Source organism: Pecten maximus, chromosome 11 (assembly GCF_902652985.1).
Source record: "Pecten maximus chromosome 11, xPecMax1.1, whole genome shotgun sequence".
Taxonomy (NCBI): domain Eukaryota; kingdom Metazoa; phylum Mollusca; class Bivalvia; order Pectinida; family Pectinidae; genus Pecten; species Pecten maximus.
The window spans coordinates 19,288-40,215 of NC_047025.1; the positions used below are offsets into that span (position 1 = coordinate 19,288).

A 20,928-nucleotide genomic window follows, 5' to 3' on the forward strand; every position below is an offset into this window, starting at 1 on the left:
AAAAATAAATCACTGGTCATAAACGATGTCCAGTATATACACAGTTTCTATAGCTTCAGATCTAGCTATTACTTTCAATTCCTTAGCATGGAATTAATCCAGAAATTAAGTACTTCCACAGAAAAATGGTTACTCCAAAGAATTAAACCAGTCATTTCACTAAATTCCAAATGGGATATGTTCTCTGATCCATTTTGCTTAACACGTGTTCATATCAAGGATCTGGTACATTTAAGTGCAGTTTAAAATATCACCGAAACTTCACAGTTTGTTTACTAGTACTATATACACAGTATCTATTCAACTCGAGACAATCCATCTGCATTGGCATTGTCCTGACCACGTCGGTACTCTATAGTGTAATGAAACTGCTGTAGAGCAAGGGCCCATCTCAAAAGTCTCTGGTTCTTTTGCTTGGTCCTGTCAAGCCATTTCAAAGGATTAATATTGTGGTCTGTTTGGATTGTAAACTTTACTCCACTGATATAATAGGCAAAAGACTCCACACTCCATACGATAGCCAAACATTCTTTCTCTACTGTAGAATAATTTTGTTCTCTTGGTAACAGTTTCCTGCTGATGTAGGCAATAGGATGTTCCTCATCATCAATTACCTGACTAAGCACAGCTCTAATAGGTACGTTGCTAGCATCTGTCTGTATAGTAAAAGGTTCGTTGAAGTCCGGATTTGCTAGTACTGGTGCCCTCGTCATTTCGTCCTTCAGGTTATTGAATGCCTTCACACTGTCATTTGTCCATTGGATTTGTCTCGGACGATCTTTTCTGATCAGATTTGTCAATGGAGCAGCTAGCTCGGCATACTTTTTGACGAAACGTCGGTAGTACCCTGTCATACCGAGAAATGATCTAATCCCTTTTTTCGTTAGTGGAAGGGGGAAATCAACCATTGCTTGAACCTTCCGGTTATCTGGTTTGAGCTTTCCTTTCCCTACCACATGTCCCAGACAGTATAGTTCCTCTTCACCAAACTGACATTTTGAAGGCTTTACTGTTAGCCCACTGTCTCTGAGTCGATCAAAAACAGTCTTGATGTGTAAAAAGTGGTCCTCCCACGTGTCACTATATACCACTATGTCATCAAAATAGGCGACAACATGTTCTACTCCTGCTAATAGTCATCCGTGCAAATGTAGCAGGTGCTGTTTTCATTCCAAAAGGCATCACCTTGAATTGGTACTGCCCAAATTCTGTCACAAATGCAGACTTCTCTTGTGAATCCTGTGACAAAGGTATTTGCCAATATCCCTTTGCTAGATCCATTGTGCTGAGATATTGCGCTTTACCCAGCTTCTCAAATATCTAATCTACCCGAGGTATTGGATATCCATCACACAGTGTTACGTCGTTCAGCCTTCTGTAATCCACACATAGGCGAGTAGTGGTGTCCTTCTTTTCCACCAAGACTATTGGAGATGAGTAAGGGCTGAATGAAGGTGTTATGTAACCGCGATCCAACATATCATCCAACATTCTCTTAACATCCTGTTTCTTTGCTTGAGGAATTCGATATGGCTGCTGTCTTATTGGTTTTTCAGACGTTGTTCTCAGGCTGTGTGTACCTAATGATGTCCTACCTGGATTTGGATTGATGACGTCACTATATTCCTCACAAAGTTGGCGTATCTCCTGACGTTGTGATTGGTTTAAGTTCTTCCCAAGCTTAACATCCAGCGTATCCTCAATTGTTGGGTTGGAAACAGCCAGGTCACATTTCTGGACAAACATGACATTCTGTACAGCCGTGTTGTAATTGCGTAACAAGTTGATGTGATAAACAACTCGCTTTCGACGTCCACCGACATTGACCTCGTAGTTAACGTCATTTACTTTCCTTACGACCCTGTATAGTCCTTTCCACTGCGCTACCATTTTTGAACTGTCCGAAAAACCTGTTTCTTCATGGGGTACCTCCCTATAAGCGAACAATGCATATGGCAACAGTTCGTCCCATGCTTCATTATTTGACGTGCAGAGCTTTTTTAACACAGCTTTGAGAGTTGCGTTAAATCTCTCTACCTTTCCATTAGCTTGTGGATGATATGGTGTCGTTGTTATGCCTTTGATTCCCATCACACGGTAGAGTTCTTGAATCATTTTTGAGGTGAAGTTAGTGCCCTGGTCTGTAAGAATAACACTTGGCACGCCCCCCTACTGAATAGTTCCACCAATGTGTCTGCTATGGTTTGTGCATCAACATTCTTCAACGCAAAAGTATGGTGGCTGATTTCTGCCATTTCGTTGTTTCGTTCTGGCGCCCCGACAGAACGATAATCTTCGTCTTTTCGCCCCCGATAATTAGCGTTATGGCGCCGCGCCATAACGAAAAGACGCCACAACTCAACGCGAAAGAACGAAAATGCGAAGCCGCTAATCAGCGGGGCGAGTTAATTCGCCCCGCTAATCAGCGTCTGTTCGCCCCGCCATAACGCTGTTTATCGTTATGGCGCCCCGATAATCATCGTCTTTTCGCCCCGCCATAACGCTGTTTATCGTTATGGCGCCACGCTAAACATTGTCTTTTCGCCCCGACAAGACGATAATTATCGTTATGGCGCCTTCCGCCTCGTCATGCGCTGAGCAATCTTTCATAGAAGATGGTGGAGCAACGCAGTTATAAACCAACCTTTTGAACGGAGACAATACCACTAGTATCCTTTTTATTTAGCTTTAATAACCCTTTAGGTGAGTCTTAAAATGGTTTGGTACATATTGTACCGCTTATGTTCACTTGTGCTGTTTTATATATGTTCGAATATACGGTTAAGTTGTTTTTTCAATTTTACATTTTGAAATCATGATTTATATCCAGTAAAAATGTGTAACATGTTGTTAAATACAATTTCTGATAATTTTCCTTAAACATTGTCAGAACAGGATCTAATTAGAGAATATCATTTTGCTGGCTACACGTAGTCCGAGATTATTCTTATTCTTTTCTACCGACATCACGTGTCTATAAGGTTTGTATGTTTGTTTTTCAGACTATTTGGACAACGCTTCAAATATTTTTTTTTACCACATCATTGATTCCCTCTTTATGAGGATGTTATATCTTTGATGTATTTTGAATGAAAGAGCATTGCATGTTATATATAGTGAGTTTACAAACCCACGTTTATGTTTATGTAATATTAATTATAAGCTATTTCAGCTGTAGACAACTGCATCGGATACTCAGATCACTAGGTCTTCGTCGTCAGCATGCGGTAACGGATGAAGTAGTTCAAGCTATACAGGTAAGTGTATCCTCCTTATTTGGTAAAATACATACCTGGTGAAAAGTATCATTTTATTCAGCTCATATACTCACTTCGGATAAGTTATTCCAGTATGATTTATAATGAAGCCCTGATAGGAATATATAAAACGCAGATACATTTATAATTGTTATCGTATTTAAAAGAAAGGTTTGACTGTATGATCAGACTGATATTGATAAACTGAAAGTCATGATTAATAGTATCCCATGGCTTGACAGATTTGCGAACCTATCACATGTCAATGAAATGTGTAATTTCTTTACTGAGAAATTCCTTGATGCCGTTGACAAATGTATACCGTCCAAAGAAATAGTAGTACGCGATAGTGATAAACCGTGGATGAATGGAATAGTTAGACGTAATATGAGAAAAAGAGATCGACTTAAAAAAATAATGTTCAATAATAGAACCGAGTCGAACAAAAAAAAATATAAGTATATGAGAAATAGAGTAAACAATATGATCAAGAGGGCTAAAGAAATATTTTATGATAATATAAATACAGTTATAGATAAAAGTACTAACAGTCCTAAGACGTATTGGAAACTTCTTGGGAACATTCTTAAAAGTAAAAAAACCCAGATATATCCCCTTTACTAGATAGTACTACAAACGAAATAATATACGACAATGATAGAAAATGTGAATTACTAAACAATTACTTTAGCTCTGTGTGTACTTTACCTGAAAATGATATAGATAAACCATTGCCAGCTTTTGAGAGGCGGACTGATTCTATTTTATCAGAAATACATATAGATTACAGTGAAGTTGAAGATATTATAAATAATCTAGATGTTAATAAGGCGTCTGGCCCTGACGGAATTAGCCACAAAATGTTAAAACTACTGTCCAGTGAAATAGCTATACCGCTATCTTTTATATTTAACTATTCTTTGTCTTCCTGTATATATCCTGACAATTGGAAAATTGCGCATGTCATGCCTATTTTTAAGGCTAATGACGCAAGCATTGTCTCCAACTACAGACCTATCTCACTGCTAAGTTGTATAGGTAAACTATTTGAGCGTGTAGTACATAAACATATTTATAATTTTTTAATCGAAAATGACCTTATTTATAAATATCAGTCCGGGTTTCTACCAAACCATTCCACAACACATCAACTTATCGAGTTATATCATTCAATAATTACATCATTAGAAAATTATGAGCATTCGATTTTAATTTTTTGTGATTTTTCAAAGGCCTTTGACCGTGTGTGGCACAAAGGTCTTCTACATAAACTTAACAATTATGGTATCTCAGGACCTCTTCTAAGATGGATAACTAGTTATCTGTCGAACAGAAAACAATCAGTTTTTATTAATGATTCTATATCTTCGAGTAAGACTATAAATGCTGGTGTCCCTCAAGGATCAGTTCTAGGTCCACTTTTCTTCCTTCTTTATATAAACGATATTTCATGTGAACTTTCTTCCCTATCTAGACTCTTTGCAGATGATACCTCTCTTTCTTATTCGTCCCATGACTTAAACACTATTGAAGCAGACGCAAACGCAGATCTTATTAAACTTGAAGTCTGGTCTAAAGAATGGCTAATGTCCTTTAATCCTACTAAAACTGAGGCCCTGGTTATCTCAAATAGGCAACTTCCATTTATCCCATCTTTAACATTCAACAATACCCCAATTCAAATCACTAACCAACATAAACACTTAGGTGTCGTTTTTTCTAATGATTGTAAATGGAATATCCATGTTGAATATATGGTTAAAAAAGTTAATAAATATATAGCCACACTTCGTAAATTAAAACTTATCCTAAATAGGAATACATTAGAAAAAATGTATCTTACTTATATTCGACCTCTACTCGAATATGCCTGCGAAGTATGGGACAACTGTGGTACAACAAATTCATTGCTATTGGAAAAAATAAATTTAGAAGCTGCGAGAATAGTTACAGGGCTGCCCATATTCACAAAAAAAGATTTCTTATATCAAGAAACCGGCTGGTTACCCCTTGCGAAGAGAAGGGATGCTCGGAAACTGTCTTTATTCTATTCTATAGTTAATAATTTGTCACCTACTTTTCTCGTCGACTTATTGCCAATGTATATTGGAAATATAATTCCATACAATTTGCGAAATGCACATCTTTTGAGAGAACAACACTTTCGTTTACAACTTTCAAACAATTCTTTCTTTCCCTCTACGTCAAAACTCTGGAACGACTTGAATATCACTATTAGAAACTCGCCTTCTCTAAGTTCTTTTAAGTCAAATGTAAAGAAATCTATGACAGCAAACAATATATTATATAGTAAGCATTTTATAAACTATGGACCTAGGAATTTAAATATTATCCACAGTCGACTGAGAAATCGAGCTAGCACACTAAACTATGATCTTTTTAGAGCTAATCTCGTAGATTCACCCGAGTGTCAATGTGGGCATCCCTGTGAAGATTGCTATCATTTTTTCCTTATCTGTCCTTTGTATGCCAATTTAAGAAGAACACTTATTACTGAAATATTATGGTACGGTCCTGCCAACATCGATGTTCTTTGTAAAGGTGATCCTAATATTTCACCAAATGACAATGTAAAAATCGCCAAAGCTGTGCAAAACTTCCTGAGAAGGTCGGGTAGATTCGACTAGCTGCCGTTTCTTACTCCCCCTCCCTTTTTCCTCTCCTTTTCTTAATCTTATTAGTTCATAAACTTGCTTCAAAAGTGTCCTATCTATCCGTACTTTATATATAGTGTATGGACAACAATGGATCAATTGAATCCATCTAAAAATGTAGGTTGTATTTCTGGTCCTTCCGGATCCAAACGGCACTTGAGAAACGTAGTTAACTGGAAGAGCGGACGGAACCAGGAGAAAGCCACTTACGCACGGGATGTGATGAACATTTGAAACAGCTGAAAGATTGGAAAGTGAATAGTGTAACAAGTGTCGTCTGTGTCGGGAAGGATCGGAAACACAATCTCAGTTCATTAATTTTACTTGTTGCAAGCTATACAAAACTATTGTCACCCCCCTCTCTCTCTCCTCCTGCCTGTCTCTCATTCTCTCTCTCTTTTTCCATCCCTAATAAAATATAACCTTTTTTTTTTTAAGAAAGACAATTCATAAATCATCTTTTGTTTATCATATTGTTGAATATTTGTACATATCATCATGTGACCACTGTATATTATCATATGTCATTTATGCGGGAAAGGTCATCAATAAGTTGGCAAAACTTACCGACCAATCCCTTTGTCATTTTATGTCAATAAAATATGTTTAAACTTAAACTGTTATCGTATTTGTCGCATATTCTTTAATAAAAAAAAACCCAATAATTGCGGCCATTTGTGATGAGCAACCAATTTTCCGCCATTCGCATATGTCGTATGTATTGTTGATCAAGTTTCACAGTATGGATATATGCATCACTTAAAACTATATACACATATATATCCATGAAAAGGGTCAGCAATTGTATACATATTATTACATATTATATGAAAAGAGTTGGAAAAAATAGGTTAAATGACATAATAAGGTAAAATAACCTAAAATAATAAGAATGTATTGAATAAACTGGTATCTTGATTGTAATTATGATTTTTGTCATCTTTGTACATTTCACAATACAGCAAGACATACAATGCAGTGGATCATCGCTTGGTTATAGAAGCAAGACGCGTCGTCTTTTGACAAGGCATGGAATAGTAGTTGTAAGGTAAGCGCCTCCTCTCCACCCCTTCCCAAATAACAACACAAATGCAAATATAAATTTGCCGTACTAGCGTGCCTGAATTTAGCAGTCGGCGTTAATCATTCCTAGATAATGAGTAATACATTGGCTCCACATGATCACAAGAACAATGGCTGTATGGAAGATTCGTGTGACTACAATGTATGATACGCAAACAACTCCCCATGTTCAGTTCAACACCTGTCGCCCAGAAAAAAACGGAGATAGCCCCCGGAAATCTGTATCCAATTGGGAAAACAATTATTGCCCATACAGGAGAACCTAGGGGTAACGTAGGATCAACGTTATTACAATAAGCCATTATAGCTATACCAAAACTTGGAAAACCTACCGAGTAACAAAGCTGTCTAAGATCTTTAACGAAATAGTTATAAGAATAAAAAATGTTCTGTGTCCGCACTGCTGAGATGGTAGCTAGTATATGACCCTACACTACCACGTGTACGTACCCATACACGTACCCCGCGCACTCCATGCACGTGCAACGCACGATCGTCATACAGTGTCGATTGAGACAAATAATTCCCGCTATACTGCCGAAACGCTGGAATATTTAATTATGTTCGTCAAGAAAAAAACAAACAAACAAATCAAAACAAACCATATTATTCGTTAACACAATGCATGGCATGAAAAGTAAAACAAGTATCAATATTAATCAAACTTTGAGAACATTTACGGCATTTCCATTTCTGAACATGAACAAAGATATGCTCTCGAAAAGATGTTCGCTTTTGTTCATTTACCTTCGTTTCCTGCACTTACTCACATTTTAAGTTTATCCGGTATACGTGCATATGACACATTTATCCAGTATACAATGTACATGTAGGTGACACGTGTACCCGGTTTACCTAAAAGTGACACGTCTAGTATATATGTGTGTGATATGTACACCAGGTATACATGTATGTGACATGTGAACCCGGTATAATGAAATGAATCTTCTTACTTAGATGGTACTTTTATTAAGATATACGTGCATCATATATACATATAGCATATACATAGGTATACATCTGTACCTGTATCGTTACAGGCCTGTCCCGGGCGAGAGCCCAGCCCAGGACTTAGTGTCCAGGAGTGGCTCCCTGGAAAACCGACTACATAATATAGTAGCATCTAACCTTTATAGTCCTAAGTCCTAGGTATGAGTATATATGATTGATTGATACATGATAATACGGAAGACGTCTGTCATATAGCCTCAGACAATATTAGATAACCATGTACAACATGTACAATTAATATCAGATCAACTACGTCAACAGGTAAACAGAGTTGGTGCCAAAGGGCAAATGTGTTATATAGAAATACAGATCTAGGAATATTTTTGGATATAAAATCTCATATATATTTTTAACTAAATTTTAAAATCATTTATTATATTTCACCGGTATACATATATGTAGGTGACATGTGTATCCGTTATACATATATGTAGGTGACATGTGTACCCGTTATACATGTAGGTGACATGTGTACCCGGTATACATGCATGTAGGTGACATGTGTATCCAGTAAACGTGTATGTAGGTGACATGTGTACCCAGTATACGTGTATGTAGGTGACATGTGTACCCAGTATACGTGTGTGTAGGTGACATGTGTACCCGGTATACGTGTGTGTAGGTGACATGTGTACCAGGTATACATGTAGGTGACATGTGTACCCGGTATACATGCATGTAGGTGACATGTGTATCCAGTATACGTGTATGTAGGTGACATGTGTACCCAGTATACGTGTATGTAGGTGACATGTGTACCCGTTATACGTGTGTGTAGGTGACATGTGTACCAGGTATACATGTAGGTGATATGTGTACCCGGTATACATGCATGTATGTGACATGTGTACCCGGTATACGTGTATGTGACATGTTAACCCGGTATACGTGTGTGTAGGTGACATGTGTACCCTTATACATGTAGGTGACATGTGTACCCGGTATACATGCATGTAGGTGACATGTGTACCCGGTATACGTGTATGTAGGTGACATGTGTACCCGGTATACGTGTATGTAGGTGACATGTGTACCCGTTATACATGTAGGTGACATGTGTATCCAGTATACGTGTATGTAGGTGACATGTGTACCCGGTATACGTGTATGTAGGTGACATGTGTACCCGGTATACGTGTGTGTAGGTGACATGTGTACCAGGTATGCGTGTATGTGACATGTTAACCCGGTATACGTGTACTTGTCATTTAAAAATTTATAGTTAATACTCATAAGCGGTATCCCTGTTTCATTTCGATTGACGTCGTCTATTAATTGTAATAAAGTGAATAAAACTTTATTTACCAGTATCGATCCCAATATGAAGTGTTTGTGCCTTTTGGTTATAGGGAAAGTTATATAAATGCTTCAGTATATTCGCAGCATGTGCACTTGAATTAAGACCAAGGTCAATACACAGATATACATTTGGTAGTTATTATACAATACCGCAATTGATGTTAAATATCATGTATGTTTGTGAAATATTAAAGGAGCTGAAACATCCCTTAACTTTGGCGTGAAAATTTACGTTTTTAACACTACACAGTGACCTTGAAATATTTGAAAAACATAAAGACACTAAAACAGATCAAATGGATCAAAATGCCATTATCCAAGTGATATATCGTCGCCATCTTGACCTTGAAATTCTGCATTATACCTTAGTTAAATCATGCTGAGAGAGAGAGATTGCAAATGAAATAACATGTATAAATATATCAGATATTTCATGTACAATAGAGATGTTTAATTCGATGAAATACATGATTAACATTGAACACTACTTGACTAATGTTGAGTTGGCTTGCTTTTTTCACTTCAGGAGCAATGTGTTGACTCTTCAGCGCGAACTGGACCCGGACGGTGTTCGTAGCAGACAGATGCACCGAAGGACCTAGTATCCTTATACATGTCGATGGCTTTGACAAACTGAAACGATTTGGTTTTGCCATTCACGATGCAATATGCGGGTATTTTTTTTCACATCAAAGCTTATTTTTCATTTCTATCTGAAGTACAGTATGTAAATAGGTATGGAATATGTGCGATATCATTTTGAGGTCGAGGTCAATATACATTGTACGTAGCGGTAGATTAAGTTTCTTCATTAAAACAATATTGGAAAAAAGTCTAGTTTTCTTTCATATCAACTTCACATTCCAATTTCGTTTCTTTTTTCGAAATAGTCGTGTCTGTTTACAACGACATTCAAGCGACATCACACGTGTTTTGACGGTATGCACAAAGTGTTTTTAATGTTACCATGTTGTTATTTAACAATTGAATGATTGGTAGATTGTATTTTTAGTCAAGGTGAATGCAATCCGAGTGACAAGGAAATGTAATGTTACATTAACATACGTAAAATTTTCCTTTTTCTAAATCCGTAGTTAATGTTCAGCCATTCCCCTAGTCTATGTTCATTTAAAAAAAAAAACGGCAAACTTAAAATCCATTAACCTCCTGTGATTGATTTGCATTCAAACTGACACAGCCATATTTCAAAGAATCGCCGTTGTGATGGTAGACAAAGCGCCAAAATGAAAATTACGCGATGGTTCTAATGACAAATCCTTGCTACGTTTGATTTACCCCCCAACGCATCGCAAAGAATTATGTGACGTAAATAATACCTTGTACATATTTGCTTTATGATATTAATTATAATATAATGACATGACAGAGCAGGTCATTTATGGGATAAAATAATGTTTTGTGAGATTCATGAAGGACAACAAAGACCAAAAGAATCTTCATGGTTGAGAATGGAGAATTGAATACAGTCAAGCCATATGGTAAAATAAACTGCAACATACAACTTGTTTCTTATTGCAGACATATAGGAGGCGCCAGACGAAACCAATTTTTACAAATCAAATAAGTCAAGAGCATGCATAACTTTATGAACTGTACATATTTATTTGTCGCTTTGATTGTTGTAGGCACAGTTGATTACAAGATACTGGTGGGTAATGAAGATATCGAAGGAGTGAAAGAACTCTGTACTTGTGAAAATGATCAAGTTAATTCTGAAGTAGTCACTGTATTATAACAGAATATGGATGAGAACAGGCTTAGAAAGCCATCCACATATAAGGAAGCTCTGGAACTGTGGAGAACTAGTTCACTACTGGTACTAAAGCAATCTACAGATAGCCTACACAACGGCATAGTAGAGCAAAATTTGAGTGTGCTTTTTTTCTGTCTCACTATCAGCCCTACATACAGACCGCGTATAAAGGATAATATTTACAGTAATCAAAATATGTGAAGAGAAATACTAATAGGTTTTGAAGGCAAAAGTGAATTTCAGTTCGAAATTCTTATAGTTAGCCTGAACTCATATGTATACCAACACTTCTTGTATTTTACATGCAACTGCACTTCTTTAAGAAAGATATCATAATGTATACATTTGTATATCCAATGTAACTTTGGTAATTAAAGCAACATGCTGGGAAAAATCTAGTTCCACTTGATGTATTTTGTTTACGAAATATATTCCCGCATTAACAGATGTATTGATAATTATTGATTTTGATTTTTCGAAATATTCATAAAACACTGATATCCCATCCGTATTTCACATGCAAAAAAAAGTGATAAAAATGTTGCAAAGTAATTATAATCTACCTGGCATCATGCAAATGATTGAAAAAAGTCATTATTACCACAAACATAAATGCTCAGGAACCATAAAATATCAATATGACCAACACAGACACTTAGCCCTTGAAATGATTGATCAGACTACAAGGAAACTGAATATGTTTGTGTGTGTTTGTATATTCTGTGTCGGTGTATGAGGATGTGTGTATGTTCTGTATGTTTGTCATTATATTCATGATTATGAGTATGTATGATGAAGATGATGATCTGTTGATGGATGATGATGATATATGATTGTTATTGCTGAGTATGATGATGATGATGTTTGTTTGAAAACAATGTTGAAAATGTTTGTTGAAAATGATTATGATGATTGTGATTATTGATGATGATGATGATGATGATGATGATGATGATGGTTCATGGACGATGATGAAGATACCATGATGATTAGTTTGATAATGTGATGATGATTGTGATGTTTTGTTGAAGACGATGATGATGAAAAAATGATGAGATTTTGATGATTTCACGATGATGATTACTATGATGATAATTATGATGATTTGAATGATGATGACCATGATGATGATGAAAATGATGATGATATTATGATAAGAGTATGATGATAAGATTGTGATGATTAGTATGATGATGAGAATATGATGTTGATGAAGATACTATGATAATGAGATGATTATGATATTATGATTATAATGTTGATTTTGATGATGATGAGATCATGATGACTGTATGATTATGAGATAATGATGATAATTAGTAGGATTATGATATTATGAAGATAGGATGATGATGATGATGATGATGATGATAATATTGCTATGAAGATTAGTTTGATGATAAGATGATGGTTATGATTAGTTTGAGAATGTAATGATGATATGATAATATTATGAAGAGATGATGATAATGATGATGAGAGGATGATGATGAGGATGATGAAAGACATAGTTTGTGATGATGGTGAAAATGATAGTGTGAAAAAACATACCGATTGGAATTGATGTATGTATGTGTGTGTGATTATTAATGTATTTATGTATTAAAAATGCCTTAAAAATAAAAAATAAAAATTTAAAAAAATGGGAAACACTTAGTTTAATTAGACTGTTTATAACGGGTTTCTTTAATCACGTGGAGGTCATTAAGTGGAGAAAAATAATTCATTCATGATCTATCGTTCTGTTTTAAATTGAGACACTTGCACTAAGCCAAAGTTGACATAAAACGACGGAATCGAATTCAAATTGATCACAATCTGGCGTCAGCTGTCCAAACCAACACAACACCAATCTCGGCGTGTCGTAGTGTGTCGTGTGACGCTGATTAGTCAGGGCAAATACCAAGTACAGGAAAACGTGTGGGCAGAACACTTATCTACAGCTATATCTTTTCCTTAACCAATACATATAAAAACAAAACAAATATACAATCAACAAAAACAAAAACAAAAAAACAAAAAAAAAAATAGTTCCAGAAAAAAAGTTGTTTTCTTCAAGCTTTATTTTACACATAAAACTTCGACAATATTTCAATGTACTTTATTGAACATTACAGCTTGTCGAGACTAGTGTGGTACTGTTGTAATTAGATGGAATATATTCATTTTCAACTTATCAAATTAATAATAAATAAATTGTTATTGTTCTTTAAGACGTAGTAAGAATTATTATTGTTGAATGTAAATGTATGTGACGATAGCAAGAACTGTTTTGTAGAATGAATGATTAATTATGTAAGAGACGATACCTTTGTTCTTATGTATAATAATATCCAATAAGTTGTAAAACTTACGAAATAAAGTTTAATTGAACTGAAAAATCAATTCTGAAAATATTTGGGTGATAAAATTCTTTGGACAATTTTAAGGAAAGTCCGAGTTATTACTGCGATAAATCAAGTTAAGCCCGGTGTCATCATATCTAACAACTAGTAGGATTGTTAAAGCATTATTCGTTTGTGGTATGTCCATTTATATAATGAACATTTCGTTCGCACTATTTGTGCGAAAGGTGAGTTTATTCTGTAATGAGGTACCATATTCAAAGTAAAATGGAGTGAGCTGTTAGAATTTGATGAATTAAATTCGGTTCTTCGCAGTTTTACATTGATGCAAAAAAACACGAACCATGGCTGGGTACGACAAACATTCAGCTTCAACAGCCGTTCTTATTTCTTCACAATTGGTTTAGTCAATAAAAGGACATGTTGCTCATAGTAACCATCACTCATAGCCTGCCCTTAATTCATTGTAATTGTTATTTTTTTCTCGTCACGTACTTTAGGGTATGGAGTACGGCGTTTACATTAAAAAGTGTACAAAGAAAAAACAGTTTCAGTCTGTTACGAAATGATACTATTTTGATTGATCGAAAGCTATTATAGTTTGCACATATGTTGGAAAGAAGGGAGTTCAAAAGGAAGATTCCTTATAATATTTATCAAATAACCTTTTTGTACAATTGTACAGTTTCAATTATTCATTTATATACATTTATTTTACATTTAAAATGTAATCGAGTACAGTACTACATGAATAACGTTATAGTCAAAAAGGGTGTTAACTTCTGAACCTAATGTAAATTGTCAAATTTAAAGTATTTTTTTCCCGATAATCGTAACCATTGACAAGCTCAAAAGAATTTGTTAATAATTTATTAACCATTTTTATTATCTTTTTTTCTGTGATTGTTCTATTTTGTAACAAATGTATTTATATATATAAATTATATACGTGATTATTGCACATGAAGTACGTACCATTTTCCAGTGACATTTAAGAAATGAATACTCACTCGTTGGGTTACTATCATAAATCATTACTTATCATTAATGCAATGAAAACAAGTACTGTAACATTTAAAGCAATGAACATTTGGAGTTTAAAGCAATAGATTGGTCAAGGGGAGGGACCATACAATGAAATTTGACTAATATATGATAATATGAAATTTGATAACAAAGGGAAAATATGACAATTTTAAAAGAATTTAAAAGGATATTACAATTTAGGATTGAAATAGCTTGCAAACAAATTCACTTTTCAAACATGTCTCGTATGTATTGCAAAATTGTCAAATGTCTGACAATTCATTTGCAATTTAAGATAACGCATGCTATATCTGTGTTATTATCTATAGGCATAAGGAACACTATAAATGGGAGTGACAGACGAATGGAGAAGTCCTAGTCTTCCCTCATATTTCACACTTCGGTAAATCATAAAACTATAAAGTATAAGCGACTTTTAAGCTGTAACATCAAACAGGTACTGGTATATCATTTTAAATGACAATCATGTAGTTGCTCTTTCTTATAATGCCGATGGAACACAAACATTTTAAACACAAGAACATAATCATGCAAATAATTATCCGTGCGTAGGTTGCAAGGTTGACAATTATTGATAACAAGAATTGTTTACGGAAGGACGGACGAGCCACGGGTCACGGATGAATGGCGAGTTGAATAGCCAACCAAACCGAACCATCACATTTTAAAATCAAACTTACAATTTGTTTTGTAAGCTTAATAATATCATGAATTTTTCAGAAAAGTCACTGCACAAACATCATCTTTTGATCTCAAAGTCTACGCAAGATGGAAACCGCAACACCACTGAATAGCTTTAACCATGTCATTACAAAAGACATCTGGATCCGAGTATCCCCACCAAATGCACAACACTAGACCACATGTGTATGCGGTGGGTAACTGTTGAGTACTTCCGAAGATTATTTCTAGCTTGTTAGGGAATCATAAGGCGGTACAGTGGAGGCCCCAGTCTAAAAGGCAAGTACGTCCTCCAACCTAACGCCAGTGGCCCCTCCTATATAATAAGCACAATGAATACATTCAACTGCTGGTGACTATGCATACGAAATAATGCTAGTTAACACTTCTTTGAAAGCTCAATATTGACAAAATATTTATAATGCAGTATGATATTGTATTAATCCCGACAGTAATTTTTCAGATAGTTATGAAGACACGCATTTTTCTATAGTACATAATGCCAAGTAAGCAACCCAACAACTAGACAATATGAGGATTTTACCCCGACAATATAATACTCTATGCCCGCTATTTAGCGTGTTCATAATGTCGTGTTGTCTAGTAGTCCGGTTTCTATAAGTTTGTAAAGTTATTGATGGCGTAAAATTATTTATGGATTTCTAAACCCTGTAGCACGTTCTTAAATATAATACCTTCACAGTCAGTCAGAAATGCTTCAAGAGAGTACATTGCCTTGTTATCAAGGCTCCGTTTGTTTGAACCCTCAAAACTAAACCTGAACCTTGTACATTTTGCTTGGGGTTTCTAAATGATAGTGGTTTGTTCCCAAGTTTACAGAAAAGAGTCTTGAAATCATCCGGTGCGAGCATGACTGCATCAAGCAACCTCCCGACTCTGATGAGTCCCTTTCGGAATTGGTCAATCTCTGTATACGTACATTATTATTTATTTATAACTGAAACAAGAATTTGAATCGGCTTAAAATCTATGCTGTCATGCCATATACATGGTATAAAAATGACGACGACGTTTGTGCGTCGATTTTGATTGACTAATACAGATGTGTAATGATTAAACAAAGTGTTTTCGTTATGATGGGTATATCTTATTTTTATGATACATTTTTGTACCCTTGACGAAAGTTTCCAAGAGTGATATTTGCAGTGGCTTAAAGGACATGAAATTTGAAAAGAAATGTTCTAATATGTGGACTTTCAGTCAAATGAGTGGGTGAAACATATTATTAGATAATATCAGATGACTCAACTAACTTGCTTAGATAGAAATGTAATCAAATTCAAATTCAAATTTCTTTATTGCATTTAGCTGTACAGCTCATTGGCATTGTACAGATGTAATAGTACAAAATTCAGATGGCGTACATACGGGACACTGCACATATAATTATATCAATTAATTAGAGAATGGACAACATAATTACATCAGAGATTTTCTCAAATTATTTGCGTCGTACACAAATTTGCTTAAAAGATTTAGCTCTATTACATTTGTTGTGCTTAATAGTTGGACAAGCTTAAATACACATGGCTTTTTCCAATAATATTTTTTTTTTTTATAAATTTCTGCCTTAGATATTGATAAACTGGACATACAAGGAAAACATGGAATTCATACTCAAGATCACGATTAGGATCACAAAATCTACAGATACGTTCACTCCTGACTATATCAGAATAACGTCCTGACTCAATACACAAGTTATGTGCTGATAACCTCATTTTTGTCAATACAATTTTTCTTTGGTATATATTTAGTCAAATAACTTTGTAATGTCACTTACCAAGTGTCGATATAATGGCGAATAGGCGAATTTTCTAAAATAACAGATAATTCTTAACGTGTTATGTCATTAATCCTTTGCTTGATCAAAGGTTAGATATTTGAATTTATTGAATGTTGATTTATCCATACTTCACCATAACCAAGACTGAACAACATATCTTTGACACATTCAACCCAGTTAAACACAGTATTTGATTTTGGTAAATTCAATAAAACATCATATGCGGTTTTCAAAATACAGTTATTAGAATTTATAATTTTGAACCAGTATTTTATCATACGATATTTTCTGGTATATAGAATCCTGTATAACAAAAAATGTACGTTGTGTAATAATGTTCTTGGAACAATGGATATAAGAGTAAATACATTTGTTGTAAGCAATATTGATATAATAGTTTCAATGTTAACCATGCATTTCTTTACTAATTTCAAAATAAGCTCCAAACCACGGAAGAAAGTACCAAAGAAGAGTTCATGTTACACAATACTAATTTTTGGTATCTACAATAATAATTATATTTGAATATTGTTTCATTCTTCAATAAAGCTTTATAAGCCTTTCCCTGTCCGCTATATTTCTGTATGGCAAGATGGAAAGCCCACGGTCACAGCACCAGTCCGATATATCACTAAGAGCTTGTCGGTAGTGTTCTTCTGTCTCTGCTTATTCTATCTAGGACGGGGAAATAGGCAAATGACACCATCTTATTTGCATTTTATTCATTTTGCATTAAATAACGGGTCATCATTTATGGACAATATTTTCTCTTATCCGAGAATTGCTTCAAATCCATTCGATACTTTATGACTAGCAACGATTTAATGGAATGGCATTTCATCACTAGTAGCAATAAATCAAAAAAAATCTGTAAAGTCTAATGACCCTGCTCATGGATAGGACACGCGACATGCACATACAGTGTATTTTTTGTAGACTAGCTTGGGTCAAACAACCCAATGGTTTCACTTGGTTTGGTTTTATTTTGCTTTACGTCCTGTTAATGGCAAGGGTTATTTGATTATGTTTCCTGATTTTGAAGTGTAGGAAAGTCGGAGTACCCGCCAAAAATCTCCAGCCTGCGACATGTACCTTATAACAGTCCCACATGGTTCTCGAATTAATGACGAAGAGTTGGAGGGATAGTTGGTCGAGACACCTTAACTACTTGGCCACCATGGCTCCTAAATAAATGGTTATATTCTCCTGATATTTTTTTCATTGGTCTCCTTGCAAATCTATATTTAAATTGTTAATATATTGTCCTTGTTTCATCGATTTTAAGTTTGAATTATGTTTTCCTTGTGCTGTGGGTATTACTTATTTGAAATTGAATGGGGGCGTTTCTGATAAACATAGGGTTATGCGTTCCTCTTTGATATGCATATATATCAATTTGAATAAAGAATAGAAGACAAATTAATTACTGAGTACTTGTGTTTTCCTGTAGAGATTTGATGTGACTTCTATTTATCACCCATTGGTATTTTATCTACACCATTTATAAACTAATAAGTCTACACAAAACATACACAATGAAATGTATGCCATAACAACAAACAATTTAATGTATGATGTATGCTATAAAAACACAAAACTCTGATACGTACCTTTCCCTTCATATATCGTAACATGTTTAATACACCAAAGCAAGCATGGGCATATCATACATACCGGAAGACGAAAAGACGATGTTTAGCGGGGCGCCATAACGATAAACAGCGTTATGGCGGGGCGAAAAGACGATGTTTAGCGGGGCGCCATAATTCAGATTTACAGCATAACCTGTCAATCAAGTTATCTGAAGACATTCAATACTTTTAGTAAATTCGAGTTATCTCCCTTTCAGTATAACTGAAGGAATAAATGTAGTTTTGAGTTATCTACCCTTCACATCGAGTTACTTCCGTTTGAATACAGGGACGGGATTTTGGCGACAATTTCTAAGTGGTAAAATCTGTGACATCCACATATGATCCGGCTGAAATAATTGATGTAAACCATGTAGAAATATTCTATAATTCTTTGTGTGTGTGTAATGACGTTCATTTTTGAGTATTTATGTAATAATTTGCATTTGCACCATGTTTGTAAATTTCAATCGTTCGACCATGCCACATGATGTGGTTGAAAGGGCATACATCCGTTTCGATCAGGTTATATATCGAATATTTAATACGATTGTGTTACTTTTAATGCCATAGATCTTATATGTGGATGTCGTAAGCTTTTGTCCGTCGGGTATTGGTAATCACATCACGTTGACGGGTCATTAGCATTTGAATCTTCATTATCTTGTTTACTTTTGTAAGACCCGGGGCCGACTATTGTTATATAATTTGTGCTGATTATTTAATCGCGCGCAGGTGTGACAGTGTCGAGAGCCCGGGTTAAAGTAAATACTGTTTGATATTTCATTATAAATTAGTTTCAACCTCTCTGTGGTGCACAACGTCGTCATCAAAATATAGTAATATAATGAGACTACACATGTTATTCTCATATACGTGCATTTTATATAGGCGGGTTTTTTTATAGCCAATTTGTGTTAGTAAAATGTATAGGTTATTATTATAAGGGATACTTTCAGTCCTGTTCTATGTCGGTGTTAAAAATGTTTATTAAAATGTTGTTTTTAAGCATTACAATAATATTTTCCTAAAGCAGTACTATATCTGTATATAGCTATAGGTAACTCGAGATCATATATCTTTATATGGCAGTATATTGGATGTACATATGACAGTGTGTGAATGTATTGCATTGTTTTACATTTTGAGATCATGCCTAAAGCGAAGAGCAAAGGGGGTACTGCTGCCCAAGCTAAGAGACAGAAGTTGAGTACCAGGTCAAGCAGAGGCACAGACCAGATGCCAGCTTCAAATGACGACACAATCATGCCAACAATTCAGCCGGGGCCTAACATTATTCCAACCTTGGATGCCAGTGCTGGAAACAGGGAGAGAACACCTGTTGGGACAGGTACGCAGTTTAGCATGCATCCCCAACCCATGATAGGTACACAGTTTAACATTCAACCCCAACCTATAACAGGGGTCTGTGATAATTTGGGCCTGCATGTCTCTGACGCAAATAAACAGAAAATTTTAGATGGGGAATATATTGACCTAAGTATTCTTCTTCCCAAAAATGTGAACCAGCCTGAGGCTTCCCATAAAGTTGCGATTGTTGAGGGCGAGGTGGTTATTCAGCCCAAAACAGTAAAAATCAAGATAAATGACATAAACTCTTGGACAGACGCGTTTATCATATACATGAGCATATACACTGATGCACACCCTGAACAGATGCAGGGTATGCTGAAGTATATGCAGTCGGTTCGATTAGGTGCTTCTCGATCGTCCAACATGGGTTGGAAGCAGTACGACGAGCAGTACCGCCTGCGTAAATCTAGGTTACCATTAGCTTCGTGGGGATTGATTGATCCTGAACTTTGGCTTATATACATGCAGTCGTCCTCTCCAGCAGTGTCGTTGATGAATAATGCCACAACTTCTAGTCAAAGTACACTGAAGTGTTATGATTACAATTACAAGGGTCAGTGTTCTCGCCCCCAGTGTCAGCATAAGCATAAATGCCTGCGCTGTAATGGGAATCATTCCTCTTCAAAATGCTTTCAGCAAAATAATAACCAGTATCGTTTTCGTGCCCAACAGTCAAGTCATCAACCAAACACAGCCCCCACCGGTGGTAAGCGTCCAGGAAACACAGCAAAACCTGTGGGCTCTGGGAAAGTCCACAATTAACATTCACAATCTTTCAGTACTTCTTAAAGACTACCCAAGGAAAGAAGCTGCACACGTATTACTATCAGGTTTTCAAAAGGGCTTTAGGCTTCAATATACTGGCCCTAGAGTTACCTCCGAGGCAAGAAATTTGTCATCAGCATGTTCTTATAGTCATGAATTGGGTAATAAAATAGCAAAAG

General features: G+C 35.5%; 1 long non-coding RNA gene across 1 annotated transcript; it reads left to right on the top strand.

The window, feature by feature from the left end:
• The first annotated feature begins 2,901 nt into the window (after positions 1-2,901).
• Positions 2,902-9,920, top strand: LOC117337056. The gene is made up of 3 exons (XR_004534744.1): positions 2,902-2,981; positions 3,173-3,257; positions 9,852-9,920. It is a non-coding gene; the product is annotated as an uncharacterized LOC117337056 (long non-coding RNA).
• Positions 9,921-20,928: the final 11,008 nt, after the last annotated feature.